Here is a 26187-nt window from a genome sequence, read left to right on the forward strand (position 1 = left end):
TGATGAGGGTTATAAATGAAGTGCTTATGGAAATGAACTGTTCACTTATAAGTAGACTTAAAATAATGCATACATTGAGAAAGATAGGTATGAAAAGTGCTATCTAGTGTTAGGCATGTCTGAAGCTATACTGGACATTTTTTGATCTTGGAGGAAAGCTAAATTTTAGCCTGGATTTGAACAGCACTTTTCTGTCTATTAATGGAGGTGGCATATTATGAAAACACTTCATTTTTTTAGTTGCTGACTTGAATTTACATTTGTTTACTGAGACGCTAAAATGAACTGAGGATAGCAATAAAAAAAAGATGATAGCAGATTTGGTCAAAACAGCTGGCTAGTGGAAACAGGTTTTGTGAAATTTAGATTAAACCAGGTTTTTTCTTCTTTTCATGAAATTATTGCTATCTACAAAATGTCCCATAAAAATTCTTTCTTTTTTGTAAAAGAAAGTGAAATGGCTTTTATGGGTATTTCCCTTTTGGTTTATGTCAAGACGTCTGTGCCGCATCACAGTAGAGGCGTCACAATGGTATTTTAAATACAGGGCACCTGCTGCTAACGCTCAAGTTGTTTCATTACACCACACATAGGAAAAGCTTCTGTTTTAAAATAAATCATGAAGAATATTCACATATCAACATCTGAAGATCTGGAGGCTTGTATGGTAACCAGCTCAGTACTCTTTTGCCAGGAATTCAGTTTGACCAGTCTACATTCAAAAAGTTCACGTTACTTCCCACATACAAGATGGAGATTGGAAAATTGCAGTCAGTTTGCTGATTCTGACAACATCAGTAAATTGGTAAATAATCTTGCTAGGACAGATCTTTAAAAATCTTAGTTAATTGCTAGTCTTTGAACTACACTGACTCAGCCAATACTGGTCATCAATACTAGAAGAGAGAGCTTCAGCCAGATATGCTGAACCTGGGTTGAATACAAACCTTCTGAGCCCTTGCTGTAGTTTAGTATTGATGTTGCTGTGTCTTGCCGAGGCAGTCATGTCCTGCAAATAACATTTTCTTAAATTGCTTTGTAAATTTGATATTACTATGGAGGTCATGTAGGTTCTTGTGAAAGCCAAGCCATTTTTAATGGATTCGTGTTCTCCATAAATGAGGTTGCAGCTCAAGAGAGCACTTCATTAGCACCCCAATCACACATTTTTCAAGTGGGATGTTTTCAGTGCAAATGTCATGGATTCACAGAGCTGTGTACTGGTAAGTTACAGCAAAACTCTGCAGTAACATTGGTGAAAATATATGCAGTCTTAAAAAACAGGCAGGGGACTCTGCTGGAAAGCTTGCTGCTTTCCACATGTGAGAAGTGTTTCCCTCCTTTGTGCTTTCAATACTGACATACTGATAAACTGTGACGGGACTGTTTCAGGTTCCTAGGCACTACCTGAAATCCAGCAGGTAGCTCCCATAGCGAACTTGTGCCACAAGCACCAGCAGTTTCCATATTCAGAGGTATACAGGCATTCTAGCAAGTCACACCATTAAGACAGTAATTTCCCAAAGGGTGTGTGTGTGTCTGTGAAGTTTTATAGCTGGACACCTGTGAGATTCATCCCCTCCTAGCTGAGAACATGGCCGCATTCTGCACCCCTGGTACTATCCTAGAAATCTCCCTCAAATGAGAACCCTTGCTTTCACCTGATTAGCTGTCTGGGAATCTGTTCTCAATGTAGCTTTGATTGCCAGTAATAAAGACAATTTGATTCTCCCTTATGCCTCAGCTGCCTGTTAAATTCACTTTGGACAGATAACATCACCATTTTGCAAAGGCATGTTAAAACAATTTAAATGTTATTTCCTACAAAGAGATCAAATCACTGAATATCTTCTTGGTTTAGATTTGAGACACTGATCAGAGAACCCTAAGAGCTGGTTTAATGCTGCAGGCAGATTGGCACAATGCTTTTGTTTTGTTCTGGTTTTGCGTACAGCATCAGAATCAAATCCAAGCAGGAGGGATTTGCTACACAGGTAATATAGGCACCACCACCCCCAGTGCACCCAGCTGCATCCTGCAACCTGGCGGCACACTGAGGCGTCCATAGACACGCTCAGACACTCTGCTATGTTGTGCTGACATCAACAGCTTTGACCCTTTATATTAATAAGGCATTGAGGTATTTGGTAGATGTGAGTTATAGGTACCTTTAACAAACAGATCCACATTTTTCTTGGCTCTGGCACTGTATTGAGGATAATGCTGGGAAGAGGCTACTGCATTCCAGGGCTTGGAAACAGAGCACAAGGTTTGGTAGTGCCTCTTTGTGTCACCAGTTAAACTTAGCTCCTATTCCACATCTGGGCTGAATAAAAATAAATAATGTGTTTACTTCGGAGCAGGCTGTTGTGATTGCATCACTGGGCAGTGAAGCCAGGCTTAGATTAACATGTGATTGTAGATGCACCATGGTACAATTACAGGAGTGATTATTTTGTATTTAAATGGCAAATACAGAAATTTAATGTTGCAGTGCAGTGTGTGGGAAACTCCAAATTTTACCAGGTACTATAAGGTCTTTTGGTAGAGCTGCCTGCTGAAGTCAGATGTCTCCATAAAGGAGCGGACACTAATGGGAATCTAACATCAGCCCATGAGCTGCTATGATCCTCTCTATTGCAGCAGGTTTAAGAAAGTGAACCCAGCATGTTGGAGCTGGAGATGTCTATTTTGCACAGATTGATTTTCCCTCCGTATTAAATAAAGTAGCACTGCTTTGTAGCAGAATTTAGCAACAATTGTTTGAGACATGCTTGAAAAGTAATGCACACACACACTTTGAAATTTCAGATCAAGAAGTCAAATGTAAAATACACTGCAGATTACTATGCTTTTTATCAGAAAAGAGTTTAACAACATTCCCAGCTCAAAAAATTCAAATCAATGACATGTCAGGGAACAGACTCTAGGGACTGATGACCATTTTGGTTGTTGCTAATGCAGTGATTATTTCCTGTCTAAAGCCAAAGGGATCAATAACTCCAGTCAGAAATAAAACCCTTCAGGGGAAAGAGAACTTGTGTCAGAGGAGCTCTCTGGACTGTTTAAGTAACAATGTTTTATAGATCCAACAAAGAAGCTATTCCCAGCCCAGTAAGCAACATTCCTCAGCTGCAAGTCAGGTACAGCAGAAATTAATTTAGCTCAATAATGTGTGTAGCTTGTAGTAGCATCCACAGCTTTACAGAATTAATTTGGCAACCCTTCCCATTCGAGCCTGGGTCTCCATGAGTCGGCTCACAAAGGGGGATCACAGACTCACCCGTAACTATGTGCAACACTTTGGAAAACACCATGTAGGATTCATCCCGTGTGGCTGGATAGGTGTTTCCCTTCTGCATCAACTCTAACAGGAAGGTTTTATCCATCCCAGCAGATCAATGTCTGCTTGAAATATAGTCACAAATGAGCATCACCTCTGCCTGATTAAAGCAAGTCAGAGAATACTTCCTGAAACAGACCATCAGAATAGCTTGAACTGGGAAAATGTTTGCTGATGAGGCTGTCTGGTTTGCATTCACATGTAAATCGTAGTGAAGGACCTGATGGGGGTCATCTCAAATCCATTCCCTCCCAGAGCTGTTGATTGCTATTGTCTGATCTCAGTCAAGAGCTAGCAATGAGCTGCATGTATTAAATGCCAAATATGGCTTCAATTTACATGTTGACACAAAGTATAAATTCAGTGTGTGAAAAGGTTTTCTGCAGACACTTACCCGTTGCCTCACGGAATGAGAAAGAAATTCTATCTCTTGATGTAATAGAAATGTACTAGGAGGTGGGGACTCCTGCACTTGAAGCCTGTCTGCCAAAGGGATATTCTTATTTTGGAAGAAGGGAGGACAGTCCTTGTGGAGGGAGGAGTGTTGAAACCACTTTCTGAAAATGTACTGAAGGCTCAGGAACCCTTGTGACGTTTCAGTGACAACTCAGGCAAACCCTGAAAAGGGATGGAGTATGGAAACTAGCCTGCTGGGGAAGGCACGCAGCCTGCTGGCCAGGTGTGCTGGTTTTGGCTGGGATAAGAGTTAATTTTCTTCACAGTAGCTAGTATGGAGCTATGTTTTGGATTTGTGCTGGAAACAGTGTTGATAATACAGGGATGTCTTTGTTATTGCTGAGCAGTGCTTACACAGAGTCAAGGCCTTTTCTGCTTCCCACCCCACCCCACCAGTGAGTAGGCTGGGGGTGCACAAGAAGTTGGGAGGGGACACAGCTGGGACAGCTGACCCCAGCTGACCAAAGGGCTATCCCACACCATATGATGTCATGCTCAGCATGTAAAGCTGGGGAAGAAAAAGAAAGGGGGGGATGTTTGGAGTTATGGTGTTTGTCTTCCCAAGCAACCGTTACGCATGATGGAGCCCTGCTTTCCTGGAGATGGCTGAACAGCTGCCTGCCCATGGGAAGGAGTGAATCAATTCCTTGCTTTGCTTTGCTCGTGTGCACGGCTTTTGCTTTACCTATTAAACTGTCTTTATCTCAACCCGCGAGCTTTCTCACTTTTACTCTTCTGATTCTCTCCCCCATCCCAGCGGGGGGGAGTGAGTGAGCCGCCGTGTGGGGCTTAATTGCCGGCTGGGCTTAAGCCACAACACCAGGGCAAGCCCAGACCCCAGGGGTGAGGTAAGTGCCTACAGTTCTGGGGCTGATGAATGAGAAAGAAAGGCAGGTTTCTGAGTATGAGGCTGTGTGAAGTAGCTCAAGTGTTATTTTTCCTTCCTTTTTAGCACCTGTGTCTTTGTGACTTTTTTTCTAACTGTGCTTATTGTGTGTGGTCTAAATACATATCTTATATTTTTAAGATGACTGACTTGAGTGAAGGGCGATTTTGAAGTAACAAGAGAGCTCTGTTGCAGCTGTAGTGATGCTTAAAACCGACACGTTTGACTGCTCATGCAGAGGCCAGGACAGAGGCACATTGCTTCCAAATATCCAGAAAGCAGCAGGACGGGTGCCCACTTGACCAGAAAGGCTGTTTCAGGAGCTCTTAGTGTGAGAGTCTGAGAGGAAGAGATACCTTCTGGTGCTGGGGTAGGGTCGCTCCCTGGCCTTTGGAAAGTCAGGGGACACTTCTGCAGTCAGGGTCGTCTGTGTCAGAAATGTGTGGCTGGCAGCCTTGGATTTGAGAGGATTTCTACATATGCTTCTGTGCACTAGTCTGCCCAAAGCAGGGATCACCAGCATTTAGCTTCATCTTAGGCTGCCGCTGGGAATGATTCTCCGTAATTTGCTTTAGCCAAGTGTATCTCTAACCCTAGAAAAATGGGTTGTCTCATTTTTTCATCTGTTCTCACAGGTTCTTTTATTGCCATGCAAATATTGATCTGGAATCAGCATAGGCCTAGCTCTACGCCCACAGACCTTGCAGAATAGTTTAGAAGGACTGCACTTAAAATAAGAGTTGTTTTGACTACCTCATTCTTAATATGAAGTGACAGTTCTTCTTAATGAGTGATATCAAATCACCAGTGTTGCACAGACTGTCTTACCCCTATGGAGGGATATCATTCTATGCTTAGCACCTGAAATAGGATTTTAAGTTTAAATGCTGTTTCCAGATCTCTATATTTAGCTCTTCTTGTTTCAGAGGTATTCAACTTGCAAATCCCTATGCTTCTATTTTACATAAATCCTATTTCAGGTATTTGCATTTAAAATTTGGTTGGACTTATATGAAAGGCTCTGCATAGCATAAAACAGCTTGCTTTGGAGGCAGAAAAGTAGAAATACCTCCCACTGAAAAGTAACAACCAGTAGTTCAATGCATGTTCCTCAAAATGTGCTAGAGATGATCACGTCTCACAGTGCTATTTTTCCACTGTGACTAATGCCCCCATTCCAGTGTCGTCCCTCCCCCGCCATCTTTGCCAGTACAAAACACTGTAATTCAGACATGGAGCTATACCCACAGATATGAATGCCAAGAGCACTTAGCAGCCTATGATTCGGTTCAGCAGACTAAGGTAATGCATCCTATACATGAAGAAAAATATGCTATTAGTCTACTACTAACCTTTTTTCTCTGAAAGAAAAGGAATTATCTGAGCAGGTAGCTCCTCTTCTACAAAGGCAACAGCTCCGCAGAGATGAAAATGCTGGTATCTGTATATAGCCTACCCAGTCCTTGGGGTAAATGTAGCTCAGATAAGAAAGCTTTACTTCTTGCTCCTGTGCAAGCCACAGAGACCCCAGTTTAGCTAAAGAGTGCTCATCCATTCTTCTTAAACACATGCAGTGATCTTTCTTGCAGCATGGGCTGTTTCTGTCTCTGATAGAGTATGAGCACTTCTAACATCACTGGGAAGCAGGGACTCATGGGGATACTTCCTAATGTCATTACAATAGAGGGAATCTGCGGAGACCCCTGCAAAAGGTAGGACTTTTGCCTGAAAGCTACTGATTGCTGTAATAGCCTCCTTCTCTGGAGGGAAAAATTGATATACCTGGATGTAAAATCCAAGGAGAGCCTGAGGTACTTTATAGCTATAGCTTGTGGTAATCAGCACCCAAAGAACAGCTATCAGGCTCTGGGAATCTGTGTTTCTGTAAGAAGACCTTGTGACATGGCTGGATGTGCTGTGGGACACGGAATGAGAGAAGCAGGGCATCTACTGCCAGCTGTCACACTGGCCCTGGAGAAGGAGGGAAACCAGTTTCTGCTCTTCTCACCACCTGCTGTAGACAGGCCTGTTGCCCTAGTTTGCAGGGACAGCTTTGTGGGACTTCAAGACACTCCGATGCTGACCCAAAGAACTAGAGTGGCAGTGTCCCATCAGCTCTGTTAGGAGCCATAAGACCTATTCTAGTGGTAGGTTTGTCCCATTTTTCCTCTTTATTGAGAGTCTTTCAGAGATGGACAAGGAGAGGGCTAGTGGGCTGTGTACACTGGGTGGACAGCCCTCTTTGGTCATGCAGCAGGTGGGCATCCAATTCCTCTAGACACTAGACTGTTCCCAGGGGCTCTCAGGTGAAAAAGGTGGTTAAAGTGGGCTCTGGTTCACATGAATTACACTAGAAGGTTGGGCAGTAGTGAAAGGGGTCTCATTTTACTACATTGGGATTTTGTTTCATCATGGAAAACATCCATCCTCTGGCTTAGTGAATAATTTTCAACTTCATGTGAAATCAGCAGGCTTTCATGATGAGAGTAACTTGTGACCTGTGTATTCAGTGAGCTGTACTGAGGATCAAAAAAACATCCAAAAAGTAGCAGCAATAGATGCAATACCTGCCTTGTGAGGAATAAACTCGCAGTATTACAGAGTGCAGATGCCAGAAGAATCAGGGCTGTAGAATGTAAGATTGGAGCTCAATCTCTGAAACAGCTGGTGTGTGGCTTTTCCCTGAAGTATGGCAAGGCATAACAAAATGCTGTTAGTGGCCTGTCAGCTTGCATGCACGGATCACTGGACAAATACTAAGAGGTCAGCTTTGTGGAGCTGTTATTATGACAGGAGATATCTAATGATAGATTCCAATTCTACGAGCAAAAGCAAATCATCAATAAATAAGATTTTGTTTTGACCAAAATTTCACTGAGGGGCTAGGGTAGGGGAGTTGCTACTTTGGGAAAAACAGTTAAAATAAAAAATTAAATGCGGACAAATTTGCCCTACAACATCATTTCAAAATGGAAGCCAGAGCATTGGAGCATTTTTTAATTTGTTTTCATTTTTAAGTTGGAATTAGCTATTAAATTTGATGCCAGTCAGAAACAGATCAGATTGACCCAAGCTAGTAAACACGAATGTATTTTTATTTGTCTTTTTTTTTTCCCCTGTGACTTTTGAAGTGTTGGTAATGTTAAGGTTTTTTTGAAAATGTACAAGAATGCTGGCCCCCATCCCTGCAGGGCAGAGAACAGCTCAAATTTCATGTTTTCAGGCTAATGGGAATAGCGAGTCCTTTCACTGCAGAGTCAGCTTTGTGGGTGGACTGCTGTAATATGCTGGTGGGATACCCAAATTACTCCCCTTTTATTGTGTGCTTTGTCACTTTGAAAACCTTGCTTCATTCTTGTGAGCTGTATTTCCCAATAGAGCAGAGAGGAAGAGAATCTTTTGGCTTCAAATTTGTACACAGAAGTTTAAATGAAAGTGCTCAGGACCAGCTGTTTTGCTAATTCAGTTAGCCAGCTGCCTCTATTGGCTGTATCTGCCTGGAACTAGTTTTTTTCTCATTTCCTTCCTGCAGCAATTGCTAGGGTTAGTCCTTGAGCTATTACTTAATTTTGCGAAGCAGAAACTTTCCACATTTCTTCATATCCAATTGTTTTTACTAATTGCATGTAGCCATCCACAGGACTGCAGTTGCCTTTTAGGTCAAGAAGTCTGTGCTAAGCTCCCACCCACTGGCATAATTATACTCCACCTGAGGCAAAGCAGTGCTTTTGCTGGGCAGTGTCCGTGTGTCATCAGCAAGGCAGTGTGGGTGAGGATGCTGCAGGATTCGCAGGCAAGAGGGACGCTGGGTGCCTTACACTGGTTGCGAGTGAGGAGCACTGGCATGGCCTCGGTCTTTGGTCCCTTGAATTGTATCTATAGTGTGTTGTAAAGTAATCTTACTGAAATGAGGCTGTACAAACCACTTAAAATCAGGGAATGATTTAGCTACTGCACAGTAACTTAAAAAAAAAGGAAATTAAAACCCCAGAAACTCTGTATTTACTGCAAACTCCTGAACTTTAAACATCTATGTACCCGAGAGGAGATTTAATACTTTTTCTCACTTTGATGCTATTATGACAGAACACTTTACATCATCTGAGCCGCCCAAGAGTGTGAAATGGGGATGGCCTTTGAGACTGTAGAAAACTCAAAGTGGAAATGAATTCACTGGAGATAGGTTAGTTCCTGTAAGTCTCTTTAAAAAATGTTTCTCTCAGTCTGTTAAGATTATCAGCTGCTATGCCAACTGCCTGTGATAACACAGGAAATGAAAAAATGGTGGCAAGAAATCTCAGGCTGCTTATTAAGCCTTTTTTAACCATCATACAAAACCAAGGGAGCAATGTACTCAGAAGAGGATTTCCCAGTCTCTCAGAAGCACAAACATCACTGTAGATTGGGCTGCACTCGTTATCTGGGTAAGGGGAAAAAGTTGTGGGGGTTTATTTTGTTCTTTTTCTTTTTAATGTGCCTTATAAAAATTTAAAGAAAAGACAGCATGAAAATCATCAGGTAACTAGTTTTTATTTCTTGTCTCTGTGACTGGAGTCTCTCTAGTTGCATATTGGCAAAAAGAATGTCTGAGAATGATTAGACAAAATGTACCTTTAACTTGGTTTTTCAACCTGTAACAGAAAGTCCCATTGTTTGAATCTTCTGTAAAAGCAACTGTTGCCATATATATTGTGAGAGAAGGACTGGAGTAAAAGAAAATCTAGTGTTATAGCTTTGGCCTTGCCCTGTCTATTCTTTGGTACAGCCAAAAACCTGAGCGACTCCATCTCCGGAGCTCCCCAAACGCATCTTTGCACTTTTATGAAATGTTTCGTACTGTGATGTTTGATGTTGATACAAAAATGGTGTTGCAGGCACAGTTCAATTACATGGATTTCACTAGGCTTGTAGGGAATTTCTTTTGGTATAGTCCCTCCTCCTTCACCCCTATCCACTGGCTCAGTCCAAGGAGGAGGATTTTCCCTGGAGTAAGGAAAGGGTGAAAAGATAATGTTTCCAGGGACTGCAGTCTCCAATCACTTATGTCTCTACTGGTTGTAAATTATTGTCTGCTAATGAAAAGACTTGGTTTGTGTGTTGGGTTAGTTGAATAAAAGCAATATTAAGGACAGCCTTTAATACCATAAAGCTAGGAGCTGTATGGCTTTGTTTGAAATATGTTAATTTATGGATGGGTAGTCTGCAAAATGTTCTGACCTAGCAGTTACGACGGGTGTAGCTCATTCAATTTAGCCACTCACTTTTCAGAAGATCTTGCTTTCACTTAGGGTTTTCTGTGTTATCCATCATGGCAGCATCTCCAGACTTTTTTCAAATCAGTAATTAGGCATGTGCTTAGATCTCATCAGCTAGAAAGCTAAGTATATCCTTGATCCATCTGAATAGAGATGGGAATACCCATATTCCTGAATGCTTTTCTAAAATGGGGTAACCATGTGGAATATAACCCATCCTGAAGTATTTGCACTATGACAATTTGTCTTTGGTGCAGTAGGCTGTCAGTAATGCTAAGATGAACTGTGTGTTCGTCACACCATCTATGCCCTTTAAACTGGGTAGTTCTGGACTCCAGGATATTTTTTCATCATTCCTGCTCTGCGGAGTGCCCTCAAAGCTAAAGATGTTTAGCTCATTGGCTATGTTAGAGGTCAGACATAAATGACAAAATTTGCCTCATTTCCTGTAAGTTGTGAATAGTTAATTCCAAAGGAGTCAGGCAAGGAAGAAGCTGCTTTGCTGTGCTTGCATAAAAGCTGGGATTTGCTGGGGGTGATCCTTGCTGCCTTATTCTGAGCTTACAACACATGAGAAGAGGGTACCTGGGGGCTCTGGATTGACTGTGCAGTAACTGCCATCAAAGAGAACTTCATGAGGGACCTGTGAGAGATCGATTGTAGATCCCTGTGTCTCTAGTGGGACACAAAGCTCCCTGAGATGGACTGTCTACCTGGGATCTGCTTCCTTTTTCATATGCTGGAGCAGCTGGCACAAGGCCTTAAATCCTTGTGACAATGGTCAAGCATGGTTTGCATATACAGGTGCTGGGTACTAAAATATCACATTACCATTTGTATCTATATCTAAGGTAACAGTTTTATATCCTTAGGAGGTATAATAGTGCAAGGAAATGATCCCAGGATGTTGTGGTTTAAGCCCAGCCAGCAACTAAGCCCCACACAGCTGCTCGCTCACTCCCCCCAGACGGGATGGGGGAGAGAATTGGAAGGGTAAAAGTGAGAAAACTTGTGGGTTGAGATAAAGACAGTTTAACAGGTAAAGCAAAAGCCAGACATGCAAGCAAAGCACAACAAGGAATTAATTCACTCCTTCCCATGGGCAGGCAGCTGTTCAGCCATCTCCAGGAAAGCAGGGCTCCATCATGCATAACGGTTACTGGGGAAGACAAATGCCATCACTCTGAACATCTCCCCTTCCTTCTTCTTCCCCCAGCTTTATATGCTGAGCATGACATCATATGGTGTGGAATAGCCCTTTGGTCAGCTGGGGTCAGCTGTCCCAGCCGTGTCCCCTCCCAACTTCTTGTGCACCCCCAGCCTACTCACTGGTGGGGTGGGGTGGGAAGCAGAAAAGGCCTTGACTCTGTGTGAGCACTGCTCAGCAACAACTAAAACATCCCTGTATTATCAACACTGTTTCCAGCACAAATCCAAAACATAGCCCCATACTAGCTACTGTGAAGAAAATTAACTCCATCCCAGCCAAAACCAGCACACAGGATAACAAGTTTTGTTGGGAAATGCAAAGAAATTGAAAGTGGAAATACAAAACACTGGCCAAGTATTTAATGTGTTTGCTGCAGATTAAGTATCTATTGTTTCTGTGGTCTGGAGGTCTAGTGCCTGCGTATGCCACTGGCAAATGTTTGGTCATTTACTCCGAAAGGTGTCTATATTATTAAATTTTTTTCATAAAACAACCCTGAGAATGGAAAGCTGCTTTAGCTTCAGGGCTATGATTTCTTTCATGGGATTGTCAATTTAGTCATAAATAAAGAGAAGCTGTTAAGAAAGCACCTACAAAGTGGATTATGCTGTGAAAAAACTGAGTCCCTCTCCAAATGCTTTCTTTGTACCTGGAAGATGTCTTAGCAATCTATAAAGCAGACTTTCTAATAATGAGGAGTTTTTGCTTTTCTTGCTTTCCTCCTAAAAACTGTGAAATGCAGTGCATATATATCCAAGTGCTACTGTCAGAATGAGCCCATTACATGGGCACTAGTCACTTAAAGACAGGCCGCCACTGCTCAGGGAGAGAAGTATGTATCTGAGTAAGTGCTTTGGTTTTGAATTACTTTCCTAAACTGAGAGTAAAAACAGAAAGAAGGCTTGAGTGTTAAGGGTGCAGTTTTCCAAAGAGGCAATATTAAGCAGTGCAGGGCCCATAATTTTTGGCAGTTATCAGAGAGTCCCTACTGACTCTAAGTATATGCTTTATGTTATGTAAGAAGGTAAGATCAAGACGCCTGCTATAGCTGGTTTTAGCCAGGAGGCAATGCACCACCATCCTTTGACTTCAGGTTAAAAGGTCTATTTCCTCTCCCAACGATTGCTCTGCAGGTAACTGTTCTGTTTAAGCACCTTGTCTTGTCCTTACCTCACATAATCTTCTGCTCTCCCAGAAGGAGAGAAAAATGCTGTTTAGGATACTCCTTAGGACCAACTAATATTTTTAATAGTCCTGACTTGGATGTTATTTCAGTGCTGTGCTAGACAAACGATGACAAGGAGCAAAAGCCATAACAGGACCTTGTGGATGCTGCCAGCTGCTGGCACAAATGGCCTCTTGGTATATCTCTCTCTCTTCAGTCTGGACTTCATATCTTCTTCCTACATCCTCATTTTCAAGAGCTATTCTTTCATCTCCTTGCAGCCTGATCTAGTACACATCCACATCAAACCAACATTTCTTACATTTCATTGCACTCTCCATTATACCCCTCTTATCTTTTACCCTAGTCCTTTCTTCTTTGTGACCATTACCCTTCTGTACTCACTAGAAGAGGCTCTGACTTAAATCCTGCTACCGCCAGGGACAAACATGGTCCAGGAGGTGTCCTGTGGCTGGGACAGGCACTGTGATGTTCTTATCACCTCTCAGCACCTCATTGCCAGTAGTTACTTTTAAGGGCAGAAGTTCAAGAATGCAAATAAGATAGAATGCTTATAACTATATTTGCATGTTTTAACATGCATTGACTTTGTTCAAGTGACAGTTTTAAATGCTTTGACTTTGAGCCTGGCAAGCCTTGAAATAAGCCTTAAAGGATGCTCTTGGCTGGAGCTGGCATCTCCCTGGGCCGCAGGCCAGCCAGTCTTGGCTGCTCCAGCTTGGTGGCACCCAGAGCTACGCTGGGGCTGAGCTCTCTGCCTTTTAGCTATTTCCTGCCATTATATGGGGTGGCATTGGCTGGGGATCAGGGAAGTAAATAAAATAAAACAACAACAAAAAGAGAGAGACCCTGACTGCTCCTACCTGCTGCTTCCTTGGCTCTGGCTTCCACATTCCGCTCTCTGACTGCTACCTGTTGCTGGCTATGCTGAGCCCGCTGCTACCTGGCCTGGCGCAGGGGCAGAGCATCCTCTCAGCGAGGGGCACTGGCAGCTAATGTCACCCAGTGTTGGGCTGGGTGAGCAGGCTGCCTCTGCTCCAGGAGGTGCAGACCAGTGCGTGCACTAGAAACCCATCGCAAATTTTTCTCTGTTTGCTGTCATCCACTGAGACATATTTGCTGTTGTGTGTGTATTGAAGATTGGGCCACAAATGCAAATTTCTGCAGGAAGGAAGACAAGATTTTTCAAGGATTGCACATACAAACATCAAAGTTTATTTGTACAGTGACATAAGGTTATTGTAGGATTGCCTACATAGCCCCTTTGAAATTTAGGGTGTTAAGGTGCGAAGTCAGTAAAGCACAAATTGGAGTTATTTATTCACCAGGAAAGGAGGAGAATTCCTCGTAGAGAGAAACCTAAATTTGTATAGTTATCACCATTTTTCCCTTTCCTCCTGCAATATTCATTACTTGTATTCCTGGGCTGACAGGGTACGGAGCGCAGGTTTCCGTCTGTCTGGAGTAGTGACAGCAGAGGGCAGCAGTATCCCGCGGTCGCCCAGCAGTACCAGTCCACGAGGTACGAGGAAGGCAGCGTGGGAAAGGTGCAGATTAAACAGTGAAAGCTGCAAGGCGCTTCTCTGTTTAAAAGATTGCTAAGTCCTTCATTAAGTTTGGACGCCAGGAATCTGAGGATGTTTTAACTGTATCTGCCATTAATGGTCAGTGTTTGACAAATACTGAATAGCGTATTTCCATTACATTAGGATTGAAGTGCGATTTGGAGGAAATGGTATTTCCAAGCTAAGGCTGACTGCTGGCTCTTTGCTTGTGTTTCTTGACAATTATATCAATGCCACCAGGTGGGGATAAGATCCTTTTTAGATTTATATTGGATTTTCCTTCCCAGTTACTTATTCAGGTTGGGTCCTCCAGCATTTTTTAAATACAGTCCTGGTGGGTTGGTATGTTCAGTGGTGCTGTCCGCGTCTCTCAGCACAGCTCTGCCAGCAGGCAACCTGTCGGAGAGACCACGTCAGACCCTGCGGCTCCAATGGGCCTTTTCCAGTAGCCGCTTGACGGTAGTGCCTGAATCAGCAGCGTAGTGCTAAAATCTTAAAGTAGATAAATTAAACTGAATTGATGGTTGGAGAGGGCAAAAGAGTAAGATAAATTTATTTCCATTTACCTTTCATTCATCACTGAGCTGACTGCCTCAGAATACCTCTCGGGACAGGGCAGTGCTGTCTTCATCGTGGATGGAGCACTGAGGTGGTGGAAGTTTAAGCAAGTTGGACTTACCCAAAGTCACATCAGAAGCATGTGGTGAGTCTCTGCTAGCCCAACCAACAGGCAGTGCTTCCTCACACCCACGGAGCTTGGTGCTGGTTAGTGAAGGAGTAATTTCCCTTCCAGCTGCTATTGTGCTACTGCAGATGCTGAGACCTCGACAGCATGGAGTTACTGCGTTGTAGTGTGTAGTATTTGCATTTGAATAACCTGGATTTGGCAGCTTCTGAGAGACTGATTATTTCAGATGCTCCTGGTAGTGTACAAATACATTTTTATTGGCTGATAATGTAGAAATTCATGTGTTTTAATCTGAAGTTCTTCTGTATCTCTAACTAAGGCTACATATCCTAAATAGCAAGAAGTTTTGTATCATGTTAGGGAAGCATTTCCAGTGCTTTCTGAATTATCTCTAGATATATTTCATTTTCCATATCAGCAGATGCAGATGTCCTTTTCCATAAAATTCAGAATTGCATGTCCATCTGGTCAAAAAAGTATCCCATCTCCTATCCTCCTACTATGCTGTAGTTATTACTCAATATTTGTCTAGGCAACATTGGCAGAGCCTCCTAGTACCAGCTTCCATATAGCAGTGAATGAACTTAGTTATTTTTTAGTCTGTTGTGTGTATATATATATGTATATCTCCTGTGTTTAGATAAAGATTACAGCTCTTGTAATGGGGGAAACAATGAGTTATCACCAAATGGAGACAGAAGGCTTAGCCTGATATTATTTCATCTTATTTTTTCCATTTTTTTATTTCTTGAGTCTCTAGTGGAGAGGTATAAAACCATCCTTTTCTGTTTGCTTCTCCCTGTTTCTCAAAAAGCCCTTTCAATCACTGCATCCTCTCTGAGCTCCTTTGCTGGAGTGATTTGCATATGCTTATGCCCTTGCCCCGCTTTCCAAGAAACCCTTTGCTTTGTGGATTCGTGCACAGATGTTGCTTTCTGTGTTAACGTAAGATGGAAATATAACAGAAATGCGAATTGCATAGCAACTGCCAACCAGAATATGGCCCCACACACATGCTGTGAAACCAATGGTGAGAAGATACACAGCAGGAACTTGGGAACAAGCTTGTTAAGCCATTAAATTCCTCTTGAGGTTATAATTTTTATATTCTCCCTTTCAGAAAATGGCAGATTATATTTATTTTTGATATTATAAGCAAAATCACCAACAGATTGTCTCCTATATAGCGTCAGCAGCCAGTCCAGGTACTTGTGGTCATGCTGTCAGTGGTATGCTGAATCTTATAATTTCTGTGGAATTTAATGAAGGCAAAATACCCTGGAAGTGCACAAGAGAATAAGATGAAACAATATTTTCAATGGAGGATGGACAAAGTAATGTCAGGTATGATGGGCTTCTGCAGACTTGTCTTCATTAGTAAATTGCTTATCATTTTATGCCAACGTTTCCACAAACAGTTGCATTAGGTTGCTGTCTTCATAGTAGAAGGATAGCGTATAGCCAAATATCAACATTGGTCTGATTGGCTCTACTTTCCATACACTCAGATCAAAGTGTAGTACTCTTTGTTCTAAAATCTTTTATAAAAAATTATTTCATTGTCATTTCATGTTAGCTGAACACTTGGCTTTTCGTAGCTGGCTAGGCATGGTATTAGGAGGGTCTCTCTGCAAAGTTATTAAAGCAAAAATAGAAAGTGTTTTAGCTCAATAGTTTCAGCAGCCCAGGTATATGCAAAATGAGAAGGTCCACATGTTTGGGGTGTCAATGATTCTAGCATCAAAAAGTAGTAGCTGAGATTCTGAACTTTAAAGCTCCCACTCTTTGACTTAGCTTTAAACCATCTCTTCTGAAATGCGTTAATGGCTATAGCGCAACACAGAAATTCCACTTAAGACTCCTTGAGGTTTTCTTGCTCCTCCTCTCACAGCTAAATGGGAGTTTGCTGTTTGCAATAAAGCTACATGATGGAGGAGTCCTCCCTGTGCAGTGGAAGATGCTGCCCTTTAGGTCCCTGGGGTTCACCATGCTTCTTTTCCAGACTCCTGCTAGTAGGGTTCCCAGAAAATCATGTTTTCATTCCTGAGGGAAGCAGCTGTAGCAGAAGTAGATCTTCCTTTTTACCACCTTCCTTATGGCAGATGATGGCAATTATTTTCCACAATCAGCCAAAGCAGAGGAACAAGGAGTGAAAACATCCTCGGAGTGCGCCATGTAACACGTACCTGGCAAGCAACGTCACTGTTGCTTTCTGACATACTAAGTTCATGGGGCTGTACATACTAAGTACATACTAAGTGCATGGGGCTGTAATAAAATCTCAGGGGCAGAGTGCTGAGCTTGGAAGTCATTTTGTTTCAGGATCTTTTTACGTAAATGTTGAGTTTTCAGCTGAGGAGCATTTCTTGGACCTGTGCCTTCTTGTTTCAGTGACAGGATTGCTGTCCCCTGGTGGTGGCTCCTGGCAGATCCCACTGCCCTCACTGAGACAGACCCCCACGTCAGGCACCTGTGTTCCCCCACCAATTCTGACCTGAGAAACTGTGGACTCTCCCCTGCCTCCCTGCAGGGCGTGCCTCCCTGGGGAGGAGGAGGAGAAAGGAGACCACCAGGCATGCCCATCTGTCATGGGGAGGCACACTCTGGGCCAGCTGGATAGTCAGATCCTGTGTACTGGTAGAAACATAGTAGGAAAATTTCTATCTTCCACTCTGAGAAATAGGCTGATGTTTCCTACAGAGCTGTCAAAATACACTGACACTGGGGACAGCAAAACATCTCCTTACTCAGGTTTTACTATGAAAAGCTACAGAGACTACAGTCTTCAGAGACGTGCAGTGGTGGATGCAACCCCAGTGCTGCTGGTGGGAGCTGCACAGCAGCTGCTGTGTTGCTTGTGCTAGAGAATGCTTAGTGCAGCACTGGGGCTGTAGTGTGAAGGGGTGTGGAGACCTTGCACGCGGGATAGCCGTTTGTGTTATCATCATCCTTGGGATTCCTAAAGGAGCATACTGTAGTTTGGTGCTTAGGTCATATCGATGCATTGGGCAGTCAGCGGTGTTAGAAATCTATGAAACCCAGGGTGGGATATACCACATGGAGCACTTTGAGTTGGAAATGGCAGCCTGCCACCCATTGTGGGAGAGGCCCTTCTCATCATGCTTATCAAACCACCATTAATGAATTTACTGTGCTTTGGCAATGGAAAAAGTGTTTCTCAAACATTTTTCACTCAAATCTCCTTCTGTAAAGAAAAGTGCTGGGGGACTGATGTAAGGACATTGCTATAAAAGATCAGCTGACTCCACTCAATAGTTTGGGGTCCAAGCACTTGCTTCCATTGTAGGAACAGAAGTTCACCATGTGGCTGGTGGCTTATTACCTTTCTTCTATTTAAAAGCTCAATTAAAAGTGTAGAAAAAACATCTTTCCTAATCTGCTCATCCTTGCACTCAGTCATGTTGTTTTAAGCAATGCTGAAATACTCTGTTGGGTTGTGAAGCAGCAGGGGAAGAAAAGCTGGAGGTGGGGGGCAAGACTATATGAACAGACAAAACAGTACTTTGTAATAATAAGAAAGTCAGTAGATATTATGTTTTGCCCTTTGGCAATGAAACCTTTTGTAATTAAATTATCAGGATGAAAAAGGCTATCTTAATTATTTAAGGGCTAGGAAAAAAGTACAGTCAAATAAATAATTCATTATACTGCAAAAAGTTATTTTAACTCTAAGTACTGTGAAATTTTGCAGGGATCCATTATTTATTTTCACTTCTCAGTGACAGATTTTTGTTAAGTTTGAAGCTGTAACCCAAAATTTGTATTCTCTTTTCTTGCAGGTAAGTCTGGATTGGTCTGTTTAAACTGTCCAGTTGGGGAATGTAAGTGAACAAAGTAAGCTTTCTTCAAGCTGTCTCAGCCTGTTAACAAGGTCAGAGTGTTGTCTTTATTTTTGAGCTCTAATACTTTAAATTAAAATGGAAATTGAATGGATAACATAATTGCAGATTGATATGGCTGTGCAGACACAGTGCAATCTTTCTGTTTATGTCAGATGTGAATGCCACAGAACAAATATATGTTATTGAGAATTATTATGCAGGCTACTGTTTCTCCAGTTCACCCTCAAACCAAGATTGGGTGGAGATAATATGAAATACATTACTGATATTCTAAAGGGTAATACATTTTTTTATAATATTTCATCACTGATTATTTAAGTGGGTTCTCTAGTTATGATAGATTCCCAGATATAAACATTTCAGTGCCTCCTCTTGAATAGGGCCAAGTTAACAGGTTACACGCTGAAATGCTTACTTTGTGGATCATTCAGAACTGATTATCTTTTATTAATCACCTGGCAATAGGATCTTGCTATTAGTCAGTCAGATACTGCTATTGGACTGGCATGCTTTGCTTCCTACGTAACCCTTGCGCTGTGACAACTCCTGCTAGCAGTAAGAAACTTCTTAACCTTGCAAGCTTCCTTGCATTGGAATGAGCAGAATCCATTGAGATGGTGTCATGCTTATTGTGTCAGAGTTGAAAATTACTTCCTTTGAATTTTTCTTCCTCTCTTTTCTTCTCCCATCATCTCCAGGAGCAATTAAATTCACTTCTTGTCAAATTCTGGTGTTGGCTTTCTTTTGAAGTGTTGTCTGTATAAATCAAACTGTGGCTTCTTTAGAAGTCCATGCTATGAAAGATTCTGTTGTCCTAATCTCTGATTCCTATTCATGTACCAGTAACAAAAATCTTTTTGCAATATTTTTGTATGCCCATGTTGTGGTATCTGTTCAGATCAGTGCTATTGTAATGCTAATTGCAGGACAGATATTGATGATCAACATACAGAAAATGGTACACAAGGCACGTTCTCTTGTAGTCATTTGTGAAGCTTAAAATTGTTCGCTTTCCAAATACAGATTTTTTCATATTTCACCTGGACACTGTAAAAGCTACTCACTGTCCTCAAATTCATCAATTAGTTCTGCACCACTCTAGATTTTATGCGTTTGGTTATCTCGTTTCAATTACTGTTCAGATCAGCCAGCAAAAATTTGTATGAATGCTAAGAAACTTCTTATTGTTGGCTTTTTTCCTTTCCTTTCCACTTCTGTTGACTGATGTTAGGATGGTTTTTATCAACTGAGAAAAGGGGCCATATGTTCTTTACAGCTGTATCACCACTACCATTTTGAGGATGAAATAACAAGGGAGTATTTTCCCATGCTAGTGAGTGCCTCACTTCTGGAGTGAAGCTGAGATTTGAGGTGGTAGCAAAATGTGTTACTAGATTCACATATGCTATATTTCTATCGCTGAATGACCTATAGTTTTGTAGTAGCTGCTGTATTTTTTTCTTCTGAAAGATTACAATGGTTTTGGTCATGCTCACCTGTCTCTGGACATACTAGACATAACATCCTCAATATGCATTCACATCCACTTTTGAACACCTTCTGGCTACCAGTTTTATACCTTAGCTTGCATCCTGTACTTGGTATAGAATAAGTAATTCACCACAGAAGGGTTACACTTTAAGTTTGACACTTTTGAAGCCTTTTGAATCCAACTTTCCATTTTTGGCTTTTGAAATCAGTTTGGTTTCCAAAACCTGGGTGAGCAGATTCTTTTCCTCTGCAGCAGTTGATCAGCTTCTAATGCACGTGTGTACCATCGACTCTGTTATGATATGCGATACTTCTGTGCCTTTTCATGCACGACACACTGAGCTCATACCTTATGTACCCAGCTGTATTCCCTCTCCATATTCCTTAGATGCCCTCATCAACCTTTGCTTGGGGAGTTCTGCACAAGGAGCAGTCTCCGTACTCCTTAAACAATTTATTCATTGCCTCTAAGAGCAATAAGCATCATTTTGAACCAGGGACATGGCACATTATCAGTGGAATAAATATGCTGTAGTGTAACAAGGCTGTGTAGTATTTCTCTTATTTTAAGGAACTCTGGAACTATTAATGGAAGAGGGGTTGGATGTGAAAATACCGTCTATCATATCTCATTGCAATAAAAAGCAGACTTGTATTCCAGCCTTTCTGTTTGAAATGTATAAATGCCTCTTTCAAGGGTTTTTAGATGTAAGCAGATAAAAAGTTATTAGATGTAAATATGAATACTGACAAATAAAAAATAAAGCCTTAAAAATAAACATCTGATGTAGCCTAAGTTATAAGCAGCATTTTGGAAGAAGCTCCAATTTAAAGAAATACACAAAAAATAACCTTCTGCAGATCCACTGAAGTCAAAATTAATATTCAGGTCATATGGTCCTTGCATTGGCTGCAGAAATGATGCTGAGGGGTTTGGGAGATAAGGTAAAAATGAATGCTTTTGAAAATGCTGTCCATATATAGCCATTGTTTACCCCAGTGTATCTCAGAATTCAGCACTATGGCAGATTTCATCAGGCTTTAGAATTTCATTTTTAAAAATATACCTCTTCTGTAAGCCTCACATAACAAGTAGTATTCCTGTGTTGCCCTCAGGCTAATGATAATATATGAAGAAAAATATTCTACCTTAAAACAAAATGAATCCTAAAACCCAGAAGACTAGGATTGGCAGTTATCTTCAGTAATAACTCACTTGTGTGGTGTCTATAGAAAGCTGCACTGTTGATTTAGACCTTGGTAGGCTGCAAAACAAGGGGCGTTGGGAAGTACGTGTATATGGGAGTCCTTCATAGGAAAGAATTGTCATGGGAAGCGTCTACTCCAGCTCACCTGGTGGGCTGTGCTCTGAGGACTGATTGTGGTATTGCACTCTGAAATCTATTGTGACAGCCTTTAGTTTGTGATTTATACCTTTATGTTGATGTTGAAATCCTCCTTGTCATTGTTTTAGTAGAGAAGGGGAACAAGTCAGAACTTACTGCTCTTGCATAAATGTAGGAAGGAAAGGCTTGTGGTTAGACTGTTGATCAGGTGAGTTATTGGGATACCACCAGTGGAAAAGCAACAAGGAAATTCAGCAGAGAGAAGGGGTGGAGAAGGTTCCTACTTTTGAGATATTTGCAATTTTAGTATGAAAAATGAGGAAGTTTATTTCTTATGTTTAATATCAAATCAGTATTTATAAAGGCTGAGCTATGTTTATTTATAAAGGGAATTCTGCTTGTTCGGGGTCTTTGTGCTGTTCGTGGGGGAATGCAGTACAGAGTTGTAACACATTTAAAAATACATTTTAAATGTATTCTTAAATGTATTTGTCTGGGGTCCTGGGATTAGTAGAAGAGCCATGCAGGCTGCAGGGGGCACCTTCAATTTCAGTCTTGCTTACTTACTTAGGCAAAGCACAATGCAAGATATTTCAGTGAGTGTGATGTGACCTAAAAGGTATTTTTAATGATTAATTGTGCTTGCTAGGCACTTTTGCAAAACAAATTGCTAATATGGTTGGGAGGGCAAGAAAATAAAGGTTGTAAGATTAAAAGTATACTTATTCTTCTTTAAACCTTGCAGTTCTGGAACCCAAATGGTACTCACTAGCCCAGATAAAGCAGCAATGGTAGTTTAACTGTAGTTCTGTTTACTGCACTTTTTCTTTTGCTATAGTCCTCCAAGTATCCATGGGCTAGAGAACTGATTGTGCTCATGTTAGTGTATAAAGACTTATCTGATTTTGGATGAAATGAAATATGACTTCTGTGTTTAATTGATAGAACTGTTTGCTCAGCTTTAGCCAATGAGTCAGAATTTCATGCTTTTCCTACTGTAGGTTTATATATTTGGCAGGCATGGTCTTGAAAGCACCAATATGATGCAAGATGCTGAAGAACAGAGTGCTTTAAATCGCCTCTAAGCAGGCTCAGCCATTCTGGTCCTTGAAATGCCAGTCAACTCCCTGAGGCCTTTCTAGGTGAAAAATCATACTGATACCACTTTCATGGGCATTGCATGAGCAGTAATGCAGCAGTGGAAATGTTTTAGCCTGTAACCTTAAGTTGAAATATAGAGTAACCAACTTTAGTAAAAACCCAGAGGAAACCTTAGGGTGCTCTTGGCTTTCTGCTGCAATTCAGTAGCTGAGAAAGAAGCTTATATCCCCTGAAACAAAACGGCTATCTGGAACCAAATATCTTACCACCTGAAGTAGAGATGCTTAGTGCTTTGGAGTTAAATGGCTTAAATTTGTTGTGAAACAGACTGTGGTGGAGAAAAACAGGGCTTTTAAAAATTGTTTTCTGGAGATTTGTTTTTGTCTTGCACAGTTTTACATTATTTCTCAGTGTTCCTTTCCCCATAACAATGTCTCCCTTGTGTCAGAAAAAAATCCCCCCGAATTTCTTGTTTCTCTGTACTGACGATGCTTGTACTGATGATGGAAAGTGGTACATCATCAGGGTGTCTGGATAACCCACCTACTTCTGAAGCCCACAACATGGTTCTGGCAATAAGAAGTGTTTGAAAGACAAAGCCTGTCTTAAGATTTCTGTTAAATAATTTATGTAAAAATGGAAGTTTTATATTGGAACCCCATTTCACCATCTGTACTTCATACATTTTCTTCCCTGAGGTGTAAGTTGAATGCTCAGTGGTCTTTTATATATTGTGAAGTACACAGGCTTTTAAAATACTGTCTTATTAGTGCACGGATGTATATTAAGTGCCACATCACGAACACAGGCACAGCTCAGTGCTTGCCAAAACCAGAAACAAATCTCTTTTGTTCTGAAGCACTTTTTCTGGTGTTTTTGGCAATGTAAAATTGCAAATATCTGTGGCCGTCTCAAGCATAGTTTAGATTTTACAGAACTTTAGTCCTATTCACTAGGGGACTAGGTTTACACCAAAGTTTCTGAGGACAAAAAGGCTTCCTATATTGGGATAACATATATTTAGTTCACAGCATCACTTCTAGTCTTCTGAGGAGAATGAAACTGGCACCTTGTATTCCTGGTGCAACTTTCTCTCATGATGCTAAGACATAATAAGAATGCTGCACATCTTCTGATAGTGCCTTCCTTTCTGATGGAGAATGTAAACTCCCCTCAGTAATACAAAATCAGGTAGTCTCTGATTTTGTTAGACTCACTAATTCTGCTAGCTCAGCTTTGTCTTCAGGGGGGTTCCTGTATTTCACATCTGTTTCAGCATCTCTTCTTTTCATCTTTGTTGTCTGAAATTATGACTACTAAAAAAGGTGGAAAATAGCATACGTAAGAAAATGTTTTCTGTGCCACAGTCTCCTGTATACCACAGCAATGGCAACATCTGTACAACCAACAGATATGTATCTGTGATGTTCGAAAGTTATCAGATTACTGCCCATCTGCTTTCTAGTTCAGTCATAATGTTATTTCCTGTAAAAATGGAAAACACTGAGCATAGCTACACGTTCACTCATGCCACTCAAGCTGTTACAAGTTTCTGGATCACCAATGCTTTGCTCTAAATAAATGCAATATTTTGCTATTGGGAAAATGTTTGACAGCAAAAAGACAAATACTCTACACCAAGCAAAGTGTGGTGTGTTGTGGCTGGGAAGTGTGGCTGTAAGGCAGCCTGTCTGTGAAGTCTCAGACAACAGGTAAATTCTTAAATTCCAGATAGACTCATGCATGTAAAACATCACCTTCTTTTTCCTGCTTTCAACTTGCTCCCAGCTGACTTTAACCCCACAATTCCATCCATTTAAATTTTTTCTCTTCTTAAGCAGAAGGGCCTTAAGAGAGGATGCATCTGTTCTGTTCATGGCCGCAGTATACTGTCTTTTCTGCATTCAAGTATCTCATCAGTAACTTGTTTCTTGCTGTAACCATCTCCCTCTGTTACTGCAGTGTGCAGATCTTCATAATTTTTCTCTGTATAGGTCTGTGATATTTCTTCTTTCCTTGTTTGTTAGAGCCATAAACAGTTTAGCAGGTGAATAAATAGCCACTATGATGCAACCATCATGACAAAACATGATTTCCTAATTCTGTATAGTTTTTCTAGATCTTCTGGATATCTGTCGCTGTATCTTTCAAAGATGGTTGCCCTAAAGTGATTGGGTTTTGTTGTATTTGGTCTGAGTTGAGACGTGTCAATGAACCTCGTGCATTTATCTACATGCTTCAGGAAAGTTTATTTGTTGATATGTCTCTTAAATATAAGCACAGTGTATGGAAGTACTAAACATTGCCTCACCAAATTCAAAAGTATATTTTCACTCTGAATTTACAGCCCGTTAATAATTTAGTCAAGACCAGGGAATGGCACTTGGCCTACCAAAGTTATTAGCACTTCTAAAGAGTTGAGGCCAACTAATGCTTTGCAAGGAGAAAGTGGAATTTTCTTTTAAGTTAGCTAAGAATTAATCAATCCATGAGGCAGTGGGGGAGTTTGAAGGTAAATGTATCACCAAGAAAAACTGTGTGGAGTAAAAGTGAAGCTGGAGAATCCCAGCGATTCCTTCTCCTGTGTTGAGTTGATCGTTGTTGGATTACACAACGGTTGGAAGTTTGCCACATCTCTAAAGCCTGTTGAATTTGGTTTTGGAGATGAGAAAATTAAATTTGGTTCTTTTTCCTTTCCTATCACCTTTGTCCTTATAAACCTTTCTGATTCTGTTGTCTATTTTGAATCGAATAAATGCTGTTGTTTGTTTTTTAGAGTGACCATTTCTTTGTTAAGGACAAATTCTTGGAAATTGGATAACATTACACAGTTCCCCCTTGTGGGATGTAGTGAGCCTGAAAACTGAGTGACTAGTGACCACTGTAGTGAGTACCTCAGTGGTCCTGGGGGTCAACATCCCTTTGCTTTTCTGCTGTCTTCTTGCAGATGTCTACCCAACTACAGTTCCTCTGTAAAATACGTGTAAAATAGTTGCTGACCATGTTTGCACTCTTTTTCTTTGATGTTCATAGAGACCAGGTGTCACTGTTATTGGGGCCCCGTGTTATCCACTAATCTGTATTGAAAAAGATCAAACAACACATTCAGATTTCCCCCGCACTGTAGGGATGTGTGTTGATATTTATTGCATGGAATGAGGTCTTTCATTTCCCTGGGTTCCTGTTCAGGCATCTGCAGGAGAGAGAGTCCCCATTGCACGCTCCTGTATTTCAAAGTACACCCAGCACAGACTGGGACAAGACAAGAAGAGATGAGTCAGCCCTTTGAAAATGCTCTCAGAGAGCAAATTATCTCAGTGAAATGCATTGTTGATGGCCTTCATCAGTGAGTGCAGACTTCAGTGAATATTTCAGGAAATCTTCATTAACTCAGACACAGAGTACTCTAGCAGTGAAATTCTGTGGGTCTAAGTGGGAGTCTTGCCTGTATATGAAAATCAAGGTCAGACCTGCACTTTCCTATGGCACTGCTTCATCTCATTATTTTCAGTTATGCTCTGTAAACCTCCTCAACAATTTCTCTTCCTCCTTGATATTTATGCCCTTTAAATATAAATGGACAGTTAACACCTTTTCCTGAGTCAAGTTATAAATATTTATTTTTTTAATCTATATCTATAAGTCATCTCTAGCAGCCTTGTGGATGCAACCTTGTCATTCTTGCTGATGTACAGGATCAGCCGCTCGGCTTCAGTCTTACTTTGATCAGTTGGAAACTGCCCAGGGCCATGGTGGTACAATTACTGTGTGGCGTATGAGCCTGAGATGGGAATTTC

The 26187-nt window shown here is 41.3% G+C and overlaps 1 protein-coding gene across 5 annotated transcripts in view; it reads left to right on the forward strand.

Moving 5' to 3' along the window:
* The window catches only part of KCNIP1 (potassium voltage-gated channel interacting protein 1), a 420579-nt gene that overhangs the window by 249665 nt on the left and 144727 nt on the right, over positions 1-26187 (forward strand). The window contains exon 3 of one of the 5 annotated variants that reach the window (XM_072873235.1): positions 18390-18481. The exons of the other annotated variants lie outside the window; for them this stretch is intronic. The gene's annotated coding sequence lies outside the window, so the exon portion shown is untranslated. The remainder of the gene's footprint in view (positions 1-18389; positions 18482-26187) is intronic. 5 annotated transcript variants of the gene reach the window in all.

This window comes from Ciconia boyciana, chromosome 9 (assembly GCF_034638445.1).
Source record: "Ciconia boyciana chromosome 9, ASM3463844v1, whole genome shotgun sequence".
NCBI classification, from domain to species: Eukaryota; Metazoa; Chordata; class Aves; order Ciconiiformes; family Ciconiidae; genus Ciconia; species Ciconia boyciana.